Consider the following 16,146-nt stretch of genomic DNA (forward strand, 5'->3'; position numbering starts at 1 on the left):
ATTACTTACCTCAGAATTCCTAGTCTCTGGCCTTCTCTTGTAGCCGCAGTATTTATATAAACAGTGGCAATGGTGCAAGTGGCAGGAATTTCCATAGAGAAAGCTGCACCAGAAGGTGAAACTTGTGAGAAATATGAAATCCTGCCACGTGAAACTTGAGAAACCATTGCCACTGTTTTACATAACATGTTTAAAAAGAAGTCACTCCTTCTGTCCAAGAAGAGAGCTAAAATTTGTTATCCTTGCGAGATACTGGTTCGGCTAAAAGCTTATTGTTAGCAAAGGATTTAGGCCTTTCTTCAGAAAGTTTGCTGAATCAGAATATATTAATATGAGGAATTTATGGGAAGTATATGCCTGTCCAATTGTATGAAGTAAATTTAAATTGTGATCTGGTAAAAGGGTCTTATGAGGTTGGAATTGTCTCTGAGTTGCCCATTATAATGTAGACTTTATATTGGGAAATGATGTAGCAGGCAATGTTGTTTTTCCACAAACTGGGATGGGGTGCCACAGTTCCAAAGTTGTTCCTGTGAGAAAAACAAGGAGCCAATCTTCAGTTGAGCCAAGAACTGATTCAAGAAAAAATACTGATGTATTCACCTCAGTAATGGACAGTAAAGAGGCCATTTCTGCAACTGCAGGATTGCCAAATGAAGTTTTTCAACAGGAAAGGCTGAGGCATCAAAGTGATCCCAAGGGTTATGAAACCTGACACCAAACCAGGCGTGTTGGCCAGTGTTGAGGCACTGGATGCAGAATCAGGAATCTAGACAAGTGGACAGCAATTAACAAAGGACCTTTTAAAACCCCAAATTAATTGGAATAATGTGTTTTAAGACTTGCAAAGACTCGAAAGTATTGGAAAGAAAAACAGAAATCTAGAATGGGGAAGCAATTAACCTCGCTCGAACAGATTAAAACCTGTTCAGAATAGGGTTGGGGAAACTGAAAGATCTTACAATACTCAAAGATCAAATCAAGCAGGGATACCAAACCCCTCTGTGTGAACATAAAAACAACATCTCAATAACATCCTTGAAACAACTAAAAGAGATCTTGATTAGAGGAGAAACAAGTTGTTGGTGCACAAAGAAGCCACTTTGACCTTCTTGTCTCAAAATGAGAACCTTTGAGTTTGGAAAATAAGCTTAAAGACAGGATTACGCTGACATCTGACGAAAAGGGCAACAATTGGCCTGTGGACTTAACTGAAACATTCTTTGCCAAGTTAGAGAACAGACAGAGAGAGGAAAATCACAGGCTCTGACATTTAAATCCTGCTCATCCTACCTGTTACATGTATTGGCTTTTGTTTTGGTTAAGCCCTCGTGACTTGATAATACAACGTGTAATTGTGGAACATGATGAAAAGTTTATCTCTACAGTACGTGATAAGCTATTTGTTAGAAGTTTATGATGTTCAGGAATCCTTGGAAAGAAACTGTAAAGCAATTGGAAAGAAACCTTCACTCTGGTGAAGCTTTCTTTCTCCCAAGGAAAGGGATATTGCAAGAACCAAACTTACCTTGCCGTTGGACAGAGATGGGGAACAAGAGTCCTGACAGGCCCTGGGAGTTTCTGCGTATGCGCGGACTGCACATGCGTAGCACAGAATTTGGAGCTCTCAGGGCGCCTGTGCGAAGAAAGAAAAAATGGTGCAAAAACTCTGATCATGTGACCGAGGAGCAGGGCACCATAATCGGAGAAGAGACCCAGACAGAGGACAAGGAGAGGGGACAGGGAGAGCTCCCAAAGGGAGTACAAGACATGAAATAGGGAGAAGTCCCAGCTAAAGAGAGAGAACCAGGGAAGAAGCCACCGGGAGGAGAAGACCACTGTTAGGAACCACCAAGGAGGGAGAAAGGAAAGAGGCCCCCAAGTAGTAAAGTTGCTGCAGTTGGCAGACTTTAAGTAGTGAGGGGTCGGGAGAAGTTCTGAAGATTGAAGAAGGCAGCAGAAGGTTGGCGATTCCGTGCTGCAGGTCCGTCGTTGGAGCATTAGTGTTCTGCTGGTCACAGCTGAAGAACTGAAGTCATGCTTGAGAGCTGGTGCTGGAGTGAAGGCTTGGGAATCTAAGAGACTGGAGTCTGGAAGACAAGATTGAAACCCTGCAAAGTGAACCTTTGTTGAGGCAGTCTGAGTCAGAGCAACTTTTGGAGCGAATTTCAAGGCTAGATCTTCAAAGTTGAAGACTGGAATCCCTCCTGTGAGAGACAGAGTTTCAACAAGATTTGTTGATTCACAGTGTTTAATGATGTCTGGGTGGGTTGTTGAGAAATCCATGGGATCTGTCTTGGTTGCATTTGCTACTTAATGATAATGTGGGTGTTAAGCCATAATTTGTCTATTAATTCACATTTATCTCATATTAACCCTGAATGTTAGAGTAAAAGATCCATGATGTAATTTTTTTTAATCTTTCTGACCTTGTATGATAAAGTTTATTTTGTTTGTTCAAAATTGTAGAATCTTGTGGCTTTATTCTCTTGCAAATACCTTAGATCTCAAAGTTCGTCTAAATAATAAGTTACAGGTCCCTAACTAGATCTTACCAAAAACTTGGGGGTCTGGTCCAGGATCATAACGCCTATCAGCAGTTCATAGGTGCTTATTGGGAGCAAGGGATAGCAAAATTATCACTTATTTATGAGACATGCAGCTTCAACGTAAAACTGTAAATAGTCCAAAAAATACTCTTGCTTGATTTACGGGGAGGGTTTTCCCCTTGTTGGGCGGGTGCGATGGGAGGGCACAGGAGCTGCCATGCAACGGTCAACCGCCCGATCAGGCCCCGACTGTGATTTCATGCTGGCTGGCCAATTAACAGCCAGCCAGCGCGAAATGCGCGCTGATTACCCCAGCGCTGCCGGGGTGAGGGTGGGAGGAGCTGAAGTGAGCGCATATGCAGGGGTGCGCTCAGTGAACGCTCCATGAAGGCACAGAGCTGCCTCAGGGAGCTGAAGCTTTTTAACATGAGAAATAAAGATTTTAAAAATAAGGAAATATTGCACCCCCCCCCCCCACCCCCTCCCCCCCCCCCCCACCCCACCACCCCCACCTACCCCCGTGTGACTCTGTCGCGTGAACAGGGACATGTGAAATATGAGTTTTTAAAATTTTTATTGCTTTTTTAGTCACTGTTCCTGCCCGTGGATGAGGTTTTGCAAAAAATTCAAAGGCCACCTGGACAATTCGCCCACCACCAACCATAAGGTTGGACGGGCAGTGAAAAATTCAATTTAATTAATTGATTAAGGGGCTTAATAGCCCTCTTAATTGTCAGCAGGCATGCTGCTGACTTACCTGCGTGCCCACTGACTGAAATATTGCGCGAGTGTGGGATGACATCGGGACGCTCACCCGACGTCATCGTGCGTTATTTCACACTCGTGCGTGTCGAGCGCATTCCCGCACGCAGAGCTGAAAGTCCTGCCCTACATTTTAGTTGTGAGTAAAGAAATGGAAAGAAGATCACATTTTTGCTAAAATGTAGAAAAAAGTAACATTTGAGTAATTTACTTAAGAACTAATAATGAACAATCAAAAATTTATATGCAAACAAAATAATGCAAAATGTTGTGTCGTTTCTATTGAAAGTTTCCATCGAATTCTAGTGAGCCCTGCCTGCACTTTTAACTTAACTAGATGACTAAGATTATCATCCCAATGAGGATTGTTTCTGATTGTCTGGCATAATTATGCTGATAAATTGCAAAAAATTCCCCAGGCTACTTGGTGAAAAATAACATTCATATCTTAATTGATTACTATTCCAGAAGTCCAGGTCACTTTGTATTTGCCTAATAATTTGAAAGCTTAAGATCCTTACATAGCAGGATACTCAGTATCCAAAGAGAGCAATGTGAGCGCTTCTGCAATACTGATCTGCGAGAAAGTTAATAATTTTTCCCTATGAAATAAAAGTTAAACAGTTAAGATTAAGACACATTGGACTGAGATTTCAGATGTCAGAAATGTGATGAACTTATTTGCTTCACTCTATGAAGAAAATAGAAAATATTGAAGCTTCTTGTCAGCTATCTGTGGGCAGAATTTTGTCTTCAGGGCGGACCCCACATGCTGACATGTAAAATGATGCATGGTGACATAGGGCGTGTGTCCCGACGTCACCGCACGTCATTCTGACCTTTCGTTTGGCAGGCGCACACCGGAGTCGGCTGCGCGCCCGCCGAACTGTCAAAGGACTGTTAAGGCCATTAATAAACCAATTAACCAAATTGACAGAGCCCAAGCGGTTTTCGCATTTTGCATGAAACCTCATCCACGGGCGGGATGAGGTTTCATTAAGGTTTTATTGAATAAATAAAAACAATTTTGACAATTGATAAACATGCCCCAGCTCATATGAAACTGTCACATGAGGGGACATGTCTGAATATTTTTATTCTTTCTTTTTTACAAAATTTCATTTTGATCTTAATCTCCCTGAGGCAGCTCCGTGCCTCAGGGAGATTTCTGAGCTCGTTCATGCGCATGCGCGAAAGAGCGCAGGCCCCGACTCTCCACCCCCCCCCCCCTGCCCACACAGGTAGTGCTGAGCATTACCGGGCGCGCCTTAATTGGCCCGCCCACATAAAATGGCGGCGTGCAGCCGATCGCGGGCGGTGATTGGCTCCGCACCTGCCCACGCCCACCTGACTGGGAGAAAATTCTCCCCTAGTGTGTTAGTGAAGTTGAACAAACACTATTGAATCAATTTGATCGTATTAGTCATTAGGAAATAAGCCCTTCTGACCTCTATTAACAAACAAGTTCTGGCATTTAACAATAAAGCACTGCTAATCAATAGCTCAGGACAATGGTTGAATAATTTAATTGAAATTCTGTTTTATTAATGTTAAAGACATCTGATTGTAAGAGAAGCAATGAATTGAAGGGTAGTGATATTCCATACTGGCAAACATATATTCAACCTGCAGGCAAGAAAACAACACTGCCACTTAAGAGATGACAAAACTGGAAACCCAGCAATAAAGAAGTCTCGATATGACTGCTGCCTGGGTTATTTATTGGTTATAATGAAACCCAAAATAACCTAATTGCCTGATATGTCTGGTCTGCCTTAGGTGCACATGCCACAAATTCACACTCATCTGATCTTGCATTCCACTAATTAGCTGTGGAACACTGCACTCCTATTTCAGCTCATTCACTGCATGCTAAGCTGGTGGAGGATACTGCTATTATGTGTCCTGTGTCAGACATTGTGCCCTACCTCCCCTCCCATGGTTAGTAATCTGCAACATAACTCCTTTATGCTTTAGTGGTTCAAATGCTGTAACAAAGTTAAATAACAAAAACATATTCATAATTCACTCTGACTTGCTCTATCTGCCAATAGCATGGCTCTTCTCTCCAATATGGCTAACCTGTCCTAATTCATTTTATTTGTGCTTACAAAATGAATGGTATGAAGAGTGGACAGCACTTGCTCATAGAATTCTCCACATTGTCCCCAGCCCTATAGACAACTATCTAGGATTCAACTTCCTTCCTTACCACACTGTGGGTGTACCTACAGAATGTGGACTGCAGCGGTTCCAGAAGGCGGCTCACCACCGCCTTCTCAAGGGCAATTAGGAATAGGCAAGAAATACTGGCCTAGCTAGTGATGCCCACATCCTGTGAAAGAATAAAAAAGAATTGGCCATGTCGTAGTTGGGTGCTTCTCAGCTGTTTTCAAATTGGACAGTGACAGTGCATCTCAAATCCTCTCTGTTCACTCAACAAATGGTCTTGTGGACAAATACAAATCATGTCCCATCTCACTAGATCATGCCCATTAACTAAACTATCTGGCAACCCAGCTGTTTTGCATGCTGATGGTGACAATGTTCTAAAATGGCTGGAATTATAAGCCAAGACTGCATATGCTAAATAAATTGACTATAATCAGATCTATAGTTAACCCAAAATAAAAATATGCCCCTTTACATTCTAGATCTTTTCACACCCATATAGTTTATGAATAATTACTTTTATACTGCTATGGTAGGTTAACCCATCTCACTGTTCTACCATGATTTTCAACCTGATAGATATTTGAGCGTGTCACATAAAATTACCCAAGCCCCATGCTTCTCACAATAACACAGTTTTGTCCTAATGATATTTCATTATGAATAGAAACAAATAGAATACTTTTCTTGTTATTCTTTTAATTCTTTTTGGCTTTTCAATCCATTGGTCACAAAAATTATGTGCTTCAGTTTTGGGTTTGGTATGCGTTCATCCATGATTGCGAGCCTTTACACCTTGTGAGACAATTCCTCGTGTAAAAATATGAAAATTCAAAGTAATGTTTGAAACCGTGATGCTAAGTTCACAAAAACAAAATAGATTCTAGTTAATTCAGAACTAAAATTCAGAATGTAACCATATCCATTTTACATTTTTATTAGAGTAAAATTTATGTTTGTAGCTGTTGTCATAGCTTATTTGTCCTACCAACACCCATCTGGATTATATCGAGCTAATTGCTTGAAAGTGTACTCTGCCTGCATAATTTTCTGCTCACCTGAAACCTTACTGCCTTTCATGTTTCATCCTTCAAAAATGTAGGATACTGTGTTTGTATTAATTTTGCAAAAACATCAGTGATCCTTTGTGGCTTTCATCTATACCAAAAATCCTTTTCCGGACATATTTTATTTATCTTCTTTAAACCACAAATGAATACCATTCACAATTCTTTCATGCTACTATGGAAGCTGTTTATGATTGTCACGTCAAAAGGTCCTGAAGACTACACATCACTATGTGAAGACAATCATTTTTGGGGTTTGGAACATCAAACACAGAATTCTTCAACTTGGCTGAAACTGCCTTTGATGGTTCCTTAAGATCAATAAGGCACTATAATTAAACCTACTATATAATTACACACTTAAGGCCCTCTTTGCATTTAATGCTGACAATTTATAGATTGAAATTACTTTTCTGGTAAAAGCCAAATCATTTCAAAATTGGAATAGTTCTGCCACTCACCAAGTGTAAAATAGGAACAAGATGACTAGATAAATAAATAAATAGGGTATACCATGTGAAAACAAAATCATTGCTTCACTCAGCAGTGATTTTTCCATATCAAAGAATTTTCCCATTGTAATCTTGCCACGCTGGGAACACAAGTATTATATTTGGGCAAGTTAAAGTGTTATTTTTCTCCGCTATATGGGGTACAACTCAATCAAAAATGATCAAAACAATACTATAGCTTTGCTTTTATTCCAAAGACACTTTTATATTATTATTGAGACACTAACACTTGCTTAGCAATGACAGGACTTGAGCCAGTAAGGATGACACTTAAATTAGTCAATTTGTGTGTTACTTCTTCTAGAACTAAATTAATAATATTTTCTATGCACCTTGAAAACCAGCTTTCAAACATGTATCCATAAAACCTGCTTTCCATGGATTGCCACTTCACTTGGTCAAGAGGCTTGTGTGCTATGACTACCCTTCAAGCAATATCATTGGGAATTCCTTGCTTCTGGTAGGGCCATCCATGGCTGTAAGGTCGGGGGGAGGTGCCAGTCAAAGTGTGGTTCAAGAAGTCCTCGCACAGTAGAACAGGCGAAGGAAGACTGTGCAGCTCACCGGCTGTGAAGGTGGAAGAGGCTGCAAGTGGCAAGCTGGTCCCCATCATTGTGGCTCAACATGACACTGAGATCTGACCACCAACCCATCAAGATGGGTGGACAATGACAGTGCCCAAGGTCCCCACATTAAACAAAATCACATACAGGCTTCTACCAGGCCAAGTCCTGTGGTGATGGGGAATTGGCGATGGAGACAGGGCTGTAAACCTCCAAGTCCCTAGTCAAGAATCTGCAAACAGACAACAGATGTCTGAAGGTTGTTGGACACCTGTGTTGGACACCTAATCGCCCTTGAGAACTGTGTGGCTTGCTAGGCCATTTCAGGGGATAGTTAAGAGTTAACCACATTGCTGTGGGTCTGGAGCCACATGTAGGCCAGACCAGGTAAGGACAGCAGATTTCCTTCCCTAAAGGACATTAGTGAGCCAGATGGATTTTTACAACAATCGACAATGGTTTCGTGGCCATCATTAGACTTTTAATTCCAGATTGTTTATTGAATTCAAATTTCACCATTTGCCATGGTGGGATTCGAACTCCATTCCCCAGAGCATTACACTGGATCTCTGGGTTACTAGTTCAGTGGTGATGTCTAGTGGTTACTAGTCCAGTGACAATATCACTACGCCACTCTCCCAAGGGAGGAAAAATCAGAGAATTAAAGCAAACGACGCTGGTTTTGTCAGTATTTCAGTGCTCGTTTCTGGAGTAGGATTGCCAGAGACTTGACAAAACAGTAATGCAAAAACTTCCCTTTTCATTATTGTCAATTTGTTCAATTTTATACAATTCAGTCACACCGTGAACATTCTATCCCATTGTATGACAGGTATGCTTGTCTTCTTATAAGTTATGCATCTAAACACTAAATTTTTGTCTGGAATTAACATGTGCCAACTCCTCCCTTGCATACAAGAAACATGTCATGGAAGGAAAAGAAATTGGGAAAACATCTCAAGATAATGGTTAGCATTTGAAAGTAGAAGGCCATGGATTATCCTCCTCCTTATCCTATTATCCTATCCTTCCATAATAACAAGGGGTAAGATCAGCTATGATGCAACAATATTGGAACTCTTCAAGGTCCCCAATGGAGTCAAACAAGATTGTTTTCTGGTGTCGACACATTTTGGCATAATCCTCTCTTTTGTGCTGTTATATGCCTTCAGTTCACCTTTAGAGGGTGTCTACTTACATACCGGAATTAACAGAAAGTTGTTCAGCCTTGCCACCTGAGATCCAAGGCAACAGGGAACCAAGCCCTTATCCATTCTTATTTATTCCATCATTGCCAGATAATCACCTGCAATGGCTTCACTTCTCCCTCCTTTATCTTTGGAGTGACCCATGAATCTATCCTTTTCTCCTGCCTATTTCTTATCTAAATGCTATGGCTTGGCAACATCATTCCCAAACAGAGCGTCATGTTCCACATGTATGTTAATGGCATCCAACTCCATCTCACCACTGCCTTTTTCAACCTCTCCAATGCCTTTGCTTTGCTTGTGCAACATGCAATATTGGATGAGAGCTAATTTCTTCAAATTAAATATTGGGAAGTCAAAGCCATTGCCTTTGGATTCCACCAACAGTGTCCTGTTTGAGACGGAGGTAAACTTCCGAACACATGTCTATTCCATCCCTAAGACTGCCTACTTCTATTACTGTAACATGGTAAGTCCCCTCCCTCAGCTCATCTGCTGCTGATACCCTCATTCAGACCTTGATTACCTGTATACTTGGCTATTCTGATGCCCTCCTGGTGGGCCCCTCATCTTTCATTCCCCATAAACTTGAACTCTGCTGCCAACTCACACAAAGTCCGTTCACGCATCATTTCTGTGCTTGCTGCCTTACTTTGGCTCCCAGTCCAACAATGCCGCAATTTAAAAATCCTCATCTTTCTTTTCAAATCACTCCGTGGCCTCATCCCTCCCTAACCCTGCAATCTCCTTCAGCTCCATAACCATCCAAGGTTTCAGCACTCCTCTAATTATGGCCTCTTGTGCATCACCAATTTTAATCACTTGATCCAAGGGAAAGGTCCAGCCACTGGCCTGTTAAATGCCTAAGTAGCACAAGATGCGGCATGCCTTCCCTGAAAAGAGGTGATGCAGGGGTCAGACTGGCTCTCTAGCCAGCGGCTGAGACCCCTGTCACAAGATTCTGCTCATTGTTTTTATCACTGTTATGGTGAGACTTCAAAATCATACAGTTTTCTCAGCTCCAATACTGCAGTTCTGCCCTGGAGTAAAACATTCAGTTTGTGGTTCTCCCTATAGTTCTATATGACTTTGCAAGTTTTTTCCTGATTGACCTATAGCAAAACTAATAAAAAACAGATTTCTTTCCCCTCATTATTCATGGGCCATTTGGGGCAAAAGCAATGCTCAAAGCAGTGCTGAACACAAATATCGCAGTCACTGAAGCACTTACATCATTTGTTACACTTATATCGATATTTTTCCCAACATGATTGCAGACAGAACAAAATAGCTCAAAATATTTTTACATAATACCAGAGTTATTTCCCAACCAAACTTAGATCAATGCTGTTAGTCATGATATATTTATGATAGCCAAATTGTTTACAGTTCTATCTCATGATCACTTACAGATTATACAGCTGGGCATTTTTTTTTGCCCGTCAGCCAGAGAGAATATGGAAACAAATCTCATCATCCAGGCATAGAACAGGTCGATCACAAGGTTAGGTTCTCAAAAAATATATTCAAAAGTCTTGTAAAATAATTATTTGCACAGGCCAGCACACTATATTGACCTTAAATATTTGCTATAAGATTTCTGTACTTCAGTGATTTCTATTTGATGTGAGATGCATACTTTGTGTGCGAGGACAGGCATCAGTCAATCAAAACCTCAAACCAACAATTTAAATCCCACTGAGCATATCTCTTAAATTCATCAGCAATTCCATCACGATTTTCCACCAAACATTCCTGTGCCAAACATTATTTGACTTGCCATATGTTGGAATGCAACTTTGTTGTTAACTTTTATTGTGCCTAGTAAAAGAAAGTTCTACATTAGTTGAATGCTAAGCAGAAAATTTTAAATGTAAGTAAACCAGCAAGCACCATAAAAGCCTTCCAATGTATTTTATTTAATGACCAGTAAATACCTAACAATTTAGGATTCATGAGTCGAGAATGTAATGCCCGTTAAAACTCAGCATTTGTTTTACTTGAATCACATATGTAAGTCTGGAATAGTTATTTCCAAAAGTGGAATTTAACACTGTAGAAGTGAAATGGTTTTTAACCAAGTAACCCCAGCATGCAATTGTGTTATTTGCTGGAGGGTAGTAAGAAGCAATAGTCATAAAGATTATTGGTTCTTTGCTAAACTGAGCTTTGAAAATGTTAAACAAATCCACCATAAATGTGTTACATTTTAGGGAAAGAATCACTGTTAATCAACTAACATTAACTTAATTGATAAAGATGTTTGCACTTGTATACCAAGTCTGCACCAGAAGTATTCAGGCGTAAGCAAATGTGTTTGGATCAGACCAAGAACGTGCAAAGCATCAACACTCAAAAGTCATCTCAGGCAAACATTAAATTACTCTTATATGCCACAATCTCTTTCTAAAAGTGTGTGAAGATAATTTATTGAACAGAGGTATAATGGTGTATTTTACTGAAAGCTCCTTGACACAGAATAAGCCTCACAGAAAACGAAAATGTGATGCTATTCCACATCATTGAGCAGCTACACAAAGGAACCATGCATGTAACTTGGCAGAATGGCAAAAGCTATTGAATGGCACACAATGGAACGTGAATACTTGGTAATTTTTGAATTCAGCCACACAGTTTCAGTAAGTTTTGACTGATCTCTTGTAGGACTTTGGGATAGAATAGTATAAATGTAATTTGAAGTGTGTTAAGTTTGTACTTAACTAATTAGAGACCATTTCCATTCTGGCCTAGCCAAGAAGACAATGCAGATTAGCACTACAGCCATTGAATGATTAACTTGCCAGATTAGATGCCAATGATATACATACAAAGTTGAATGCTCTTTAAAGAAATATGTCTCACAAATATCAAGGGAAAATAGCAACACAAAGCAAAGAAAATACTCAACAGACAGTGCAATGCCAGATCGAGGCATCTGGATAGCTACAATTCTTTTAAAAAGTGTCAAATTCTTTTGGATCATCTCATAAGGGTGTTCATCCAATACTGAAGAGGCCTATAATACTAAGCGACCTGGCGAGAGGCTAAAAGAGCGTAAGAGGCAGCGAGATGGAAACACCGAATGAGAGGCAGCCCAGCCCAATCCGGAAACCGATCAAGTTCAGAGAAAAATAAAAAGCGACATCAGAAGAAAACAGATAGGTAATTAGTTGGTGAGTATTTTGCTCATTTATCTTTCAAAACTTGTGTTATTCATTAATAATTGTAAGGTTCTATCAGTATAAGTAAACTTATACTGTAATAAAGCTTACTGAGAGTAGTAGCGTTTGTTAATTATAAATTAATTAAGAAAGATAAATGAATTAACATATAATAAAATGGCAGGGCAGGTGGTGTGTTGCATCTACAGAATGTGGGAGCTGCTAACACCAGTGTGATCCAGGGCAAACATATCTGCAGTAAGCGTCTGCATCTTGAGGACCTTGGCTCAGAGTCATTGAGCTGAAGGCCAAGCTGCAAATACTACAATGCAGCAGGGAGGGGGAAAGTTACCTGGACACTTTGTTCCTGGAGGCCATCACATCACTTAGGAAACGGTCTTCTAATTTGGTCAGTGATCAGGGATAGGAGGATGTGACTGCAAGTGAGGCAGAGGAATGAGGAGGAGCCTCAGCCTTTGCAATTGCCCAAAGGGTTTGATGTTCTTGCAACCTATATGGATGAAAACCACAGTTGCTAGGTGGGTGAGCAAACTGACCCTTGCACCATGGTACAGGAAGTTATTCAAGCAGGGGGCAGTTAATAGAAATGTAGTGGCAGTAGGGGTCAGTACAGTCAGAGGGATAGACACAGTTCTCTGCAGCCGAGAGAAAAAGTCCAGGTGGCTGTCTTGTCTGCCCAGTGCCAGGGTTCAGGGCATCTGCTCTCGGCTGGAGAGGAACATTTGCAGTGGAAGGGGGAAGACCCAGTTGTCATAGTCCATGTAGATACCAATGACATAGGTAGAACTAGGAAAGAAGTTCTGCAGAGGGAGTATGAGCAGCTAGGGGCTAAATTAAAAAGCAGAACCTCGAAGGCAATAATCTCTGGATTACTACCTAAGCCAATTGGCACAGGGTAAATAAGATTAGAGAGTTACATACATGGCTTAAAGATTGGTGTGAGAGAAATGTGTTTTGATTCATGGGGAACTGGCACTAGTACTAGGGAAAGTGGGAGCTGTAACATTGGACAGTCTTTACCTGAACCATGCTGGGAACAGTGTTCTGGTAAGTCAGATATCTAGGGCTATAGAGAGGGCTTTAAACTAAATAGTGGAGGGAGAGGGATCAAATTTGGGAAGATGTGATAAATTAAATAGAGAAGACAAGGCAAAAAAGCAAGGTAGAAATAAGGGAAATGATGATCAGAGCATGGCAGGAAGGGACAGAGCATACAAACCTAAGAATGCACCAGCAGATAAGGCTAGAGGTTACAAAAATAGTAATAAGATCAAACTAAAGGCCCTGTATCTAAATGTGCATACATTCGTGACAAAACAGATGAGTTGACAGCCCAAATCTTCTGTGTATGATCTGATAGCCATTTCAGAGACATGTCTGCAAGATGACAAAGGCTGGGATGTGAAAATTCATGACATTGAGTAAGGGCAGGAAGCTAGGAAAAGTTGGAGGGGTAGCTCTCTTAATTACGGATCACACTGGTGCAATGGAGTGATGACCTTACTTCTGGAGATCAAGATGTAGAATGAGTTTGAATAGAGATGAGAAATAGTAAAGGTTAGAAGTCAATTATGCGAGTGGCTTGTAGGCCCCAGAACAGTAACCACACTGTAGGACAGGGTGTACAGGAAGAAATAATGGGAGCTTGTGAGAAAGGTACTGCAATAATCATGAGTGCTTTCAATCTACGTATAGACTGGACAAATCGGATTGGCAAAGGTAGCCTGAATGATGAGTTTATAGAGTGTTTTTGGGATAGGTTCTTCAAGCAGCACCTTCTAAAGCCAACATGAGAGCAGGCTATTCTAGACCTGGTAATGTGGTAATGTTGAGACAGGATCAATTAATTTCATAGTGAAGGTGTTCCTAGGTAGCAGTTATCATAATATGATTGAATTTCACTTTCAGTTTGAGGGAGAGAAGAGTGGATCTAAGACCAGTGTTTTAAACTTAAATAAGGGCAATTATGAGGGCATGAAGACAGAGGTTAAGGGATAGGTCAGTCAAATTGCAGTGGCAGACATTTGAGGAGATATTTCAGAGTACTCATAAAAGATATATTCCAGTGAGAAAGAAAAAGTCTAATGGAAGGATACACCATCCGTGGTGAATGCTGAACATTAAAGATAGTACCAAATTGAAAGAAAAAATTTATAATTCCACAAAGATTAGTGGCAAGTCAGAAGGTTGGACAGATTATAAAGAACAGCAAAGAATGACTTAAAGATTAATAAGGAGGGAGAAATTAGAATACGAGAGCAAGTTAGCTAGAAATATAAAAACAGATAGAGTTTCTACAGATAGTTAGAAAAGGACATGAGTAAATAAAGTGAGCATTGGTCCTCTAGAGAGAGAGCCGGGGAATTATTAATGCAAAATAAGGAAACAGCGAATAAATTGAAGAAATATTTTGCATCTATCTTCACTGTAGAGGATACAAATAACATCCTATAAATAAGTGTGAATCAGGAGGTGAAAGGGATGGAGGAACTTAAAACAATTATAATGACCAGGGAAAGGGTACTGAGAACATTATCAGAACTAAAAGTTGACAGGTTTCCAGGTCCTGATGCTGCTATATAGTAGATGCATAGGTTTTAATTTTCCAAAATTCCTAGATTCTGGAAAGGTCCCATCAGATTGGAAAATAGTGAATGTGACTCCTCTATACAGGATAGGAGGGAGACAGAAAGCTAAAAACTACTGGTCAGTTAGCTTACCATCTATCACAGGGAAAATGTTTGAATCTATTATTAAGGAGGTTATAATGGGACACTTAAGAATATCTCAATGCAATAGGCAGAGTCAGCATGCTTTTGTGAAAGGGAAATCATGTTGGACTAATTCAATTGGAGTTCTTTGAGGAAGTAGCAGCAACGTTGGTAAAGGGGAACCTGTGGATGTCCTGTAGTTAGATATCCAGAAGGCATTTGACATGGTGCCACATCAAAGGTTACTATACAAAATAAGAGCTCATGATGTAGGGGGTTATATATTAGCATGTGTAGAGGATTGGTTAACTAACAGGAAACAGAGTAGGCATAAATGGGTCATTTTCAGGTTGCCAAGATGTGACAAGTGAAGTGCCACAGGTGTCAGTACTGGGGCCTCAACTATTTACAATTTCTCAATGACTTAGATAAAGGGACCAAAGGTATGGTTGCTAAATTTGCTGATGACACAAAGATAGATAGGAAAGTAAGTTGTGAAGACGACATAAGGAGTCTTCAAAGGGATGTAGACAGGTTAAGTGAGTGGGGAAAAAATTGGCAGATGGAATATAATGTGGGAGAATGTGAACTTGTCCACTTTGGCAGGAAGAATAGAAAAGCAACATATTATTTAAATGGAGAGAGACTGCAGATCTATGGAGGTACAGAGGGATCTGGGTGTCCTGGTACATGGAAATTAGTATGCATGTACTGCAAGTGATCAGGAAAGCAAATGCAATGTTGCTTATTGGAAGGGGAATGGAATATAAAAAGTAGGGATGTTTTGCTACAGTTGTACAGGGTGTTGGTGAGACCACATCTGGAGTATTGTGCACACTTTTGGTCTCCTTATTTAAGAAAGGATATAAATGCATTAGAAGCAGTTCAGAGAAGATTCACTCAGCTGTATTGAATAGTAAGTCAACACAAACCACCCCGATTCAATGTGAAGAATGGCCACTTGGTTGAGGAAAATAGGGCAACCAATACATATGTATCGTGACATGATAGGAGGGGGGATCTTAGAAAAAATGGGGCGCAATCACCTATCCTCCAATTATTTTTTCACAAATGAAATAAAATTTCACACCATTAGCCACAATATTGCCTACCCCAAGACTTTCAGGGAGGTAATGATACAGTTAATCAGTGAATCAGCAATGTATTCTTTCTGTCTGCAAACTCATGAACGGGCCTAAGGCTGTCACTTTCGGCCCTGAAAAGTGTCCAGTCTCCCTCAGATTACCCTGGAAGGGCAAGGCATCTCAAAACTTTGAGCAATGGGTGAATTAGCTGTTTCATGCTGCTACTATGCAGGAGCAACACAAGTGATAGTCATCACTTACAGGATGCTGCTGTCAAGCCAAAATGACGTTCTGCCTATCACACAAATGAGTAAAGCGTTGTATGAATTTCAGTG

At 40.5% G+C, this 16,146-nt stretch overlaps 1 protein-coding gene across 1 annotated transcript in view; it reads right to left on the reverse strand.

Moving 5' to 3' along the window:
• LOC144686773 (nck-associated protein 5-like) overlaps positions 1-16,146 on the reverse strand; it is a 673,917-nt gene that overhangs the window by 591,443 nt on the left and 66,328 nt on the right. The window lies entirely within an intron of this gene.

This window comes from Cetorhinus maximus, chromosome 11, assembly GCF_964194155.1.
Source record: "Cetorhinus maximus chromosome 11, sCetMax3.hap1.1, whole genome shotgun sequence".
Taxonomy (NCBI): domain Eukaryota; kingdom Metazoa; phylum Chordata; class Chondrichthyes; order Lamniformes; family Cetorhinidae; genus Cetorhinus; species Cetorhinus maximus.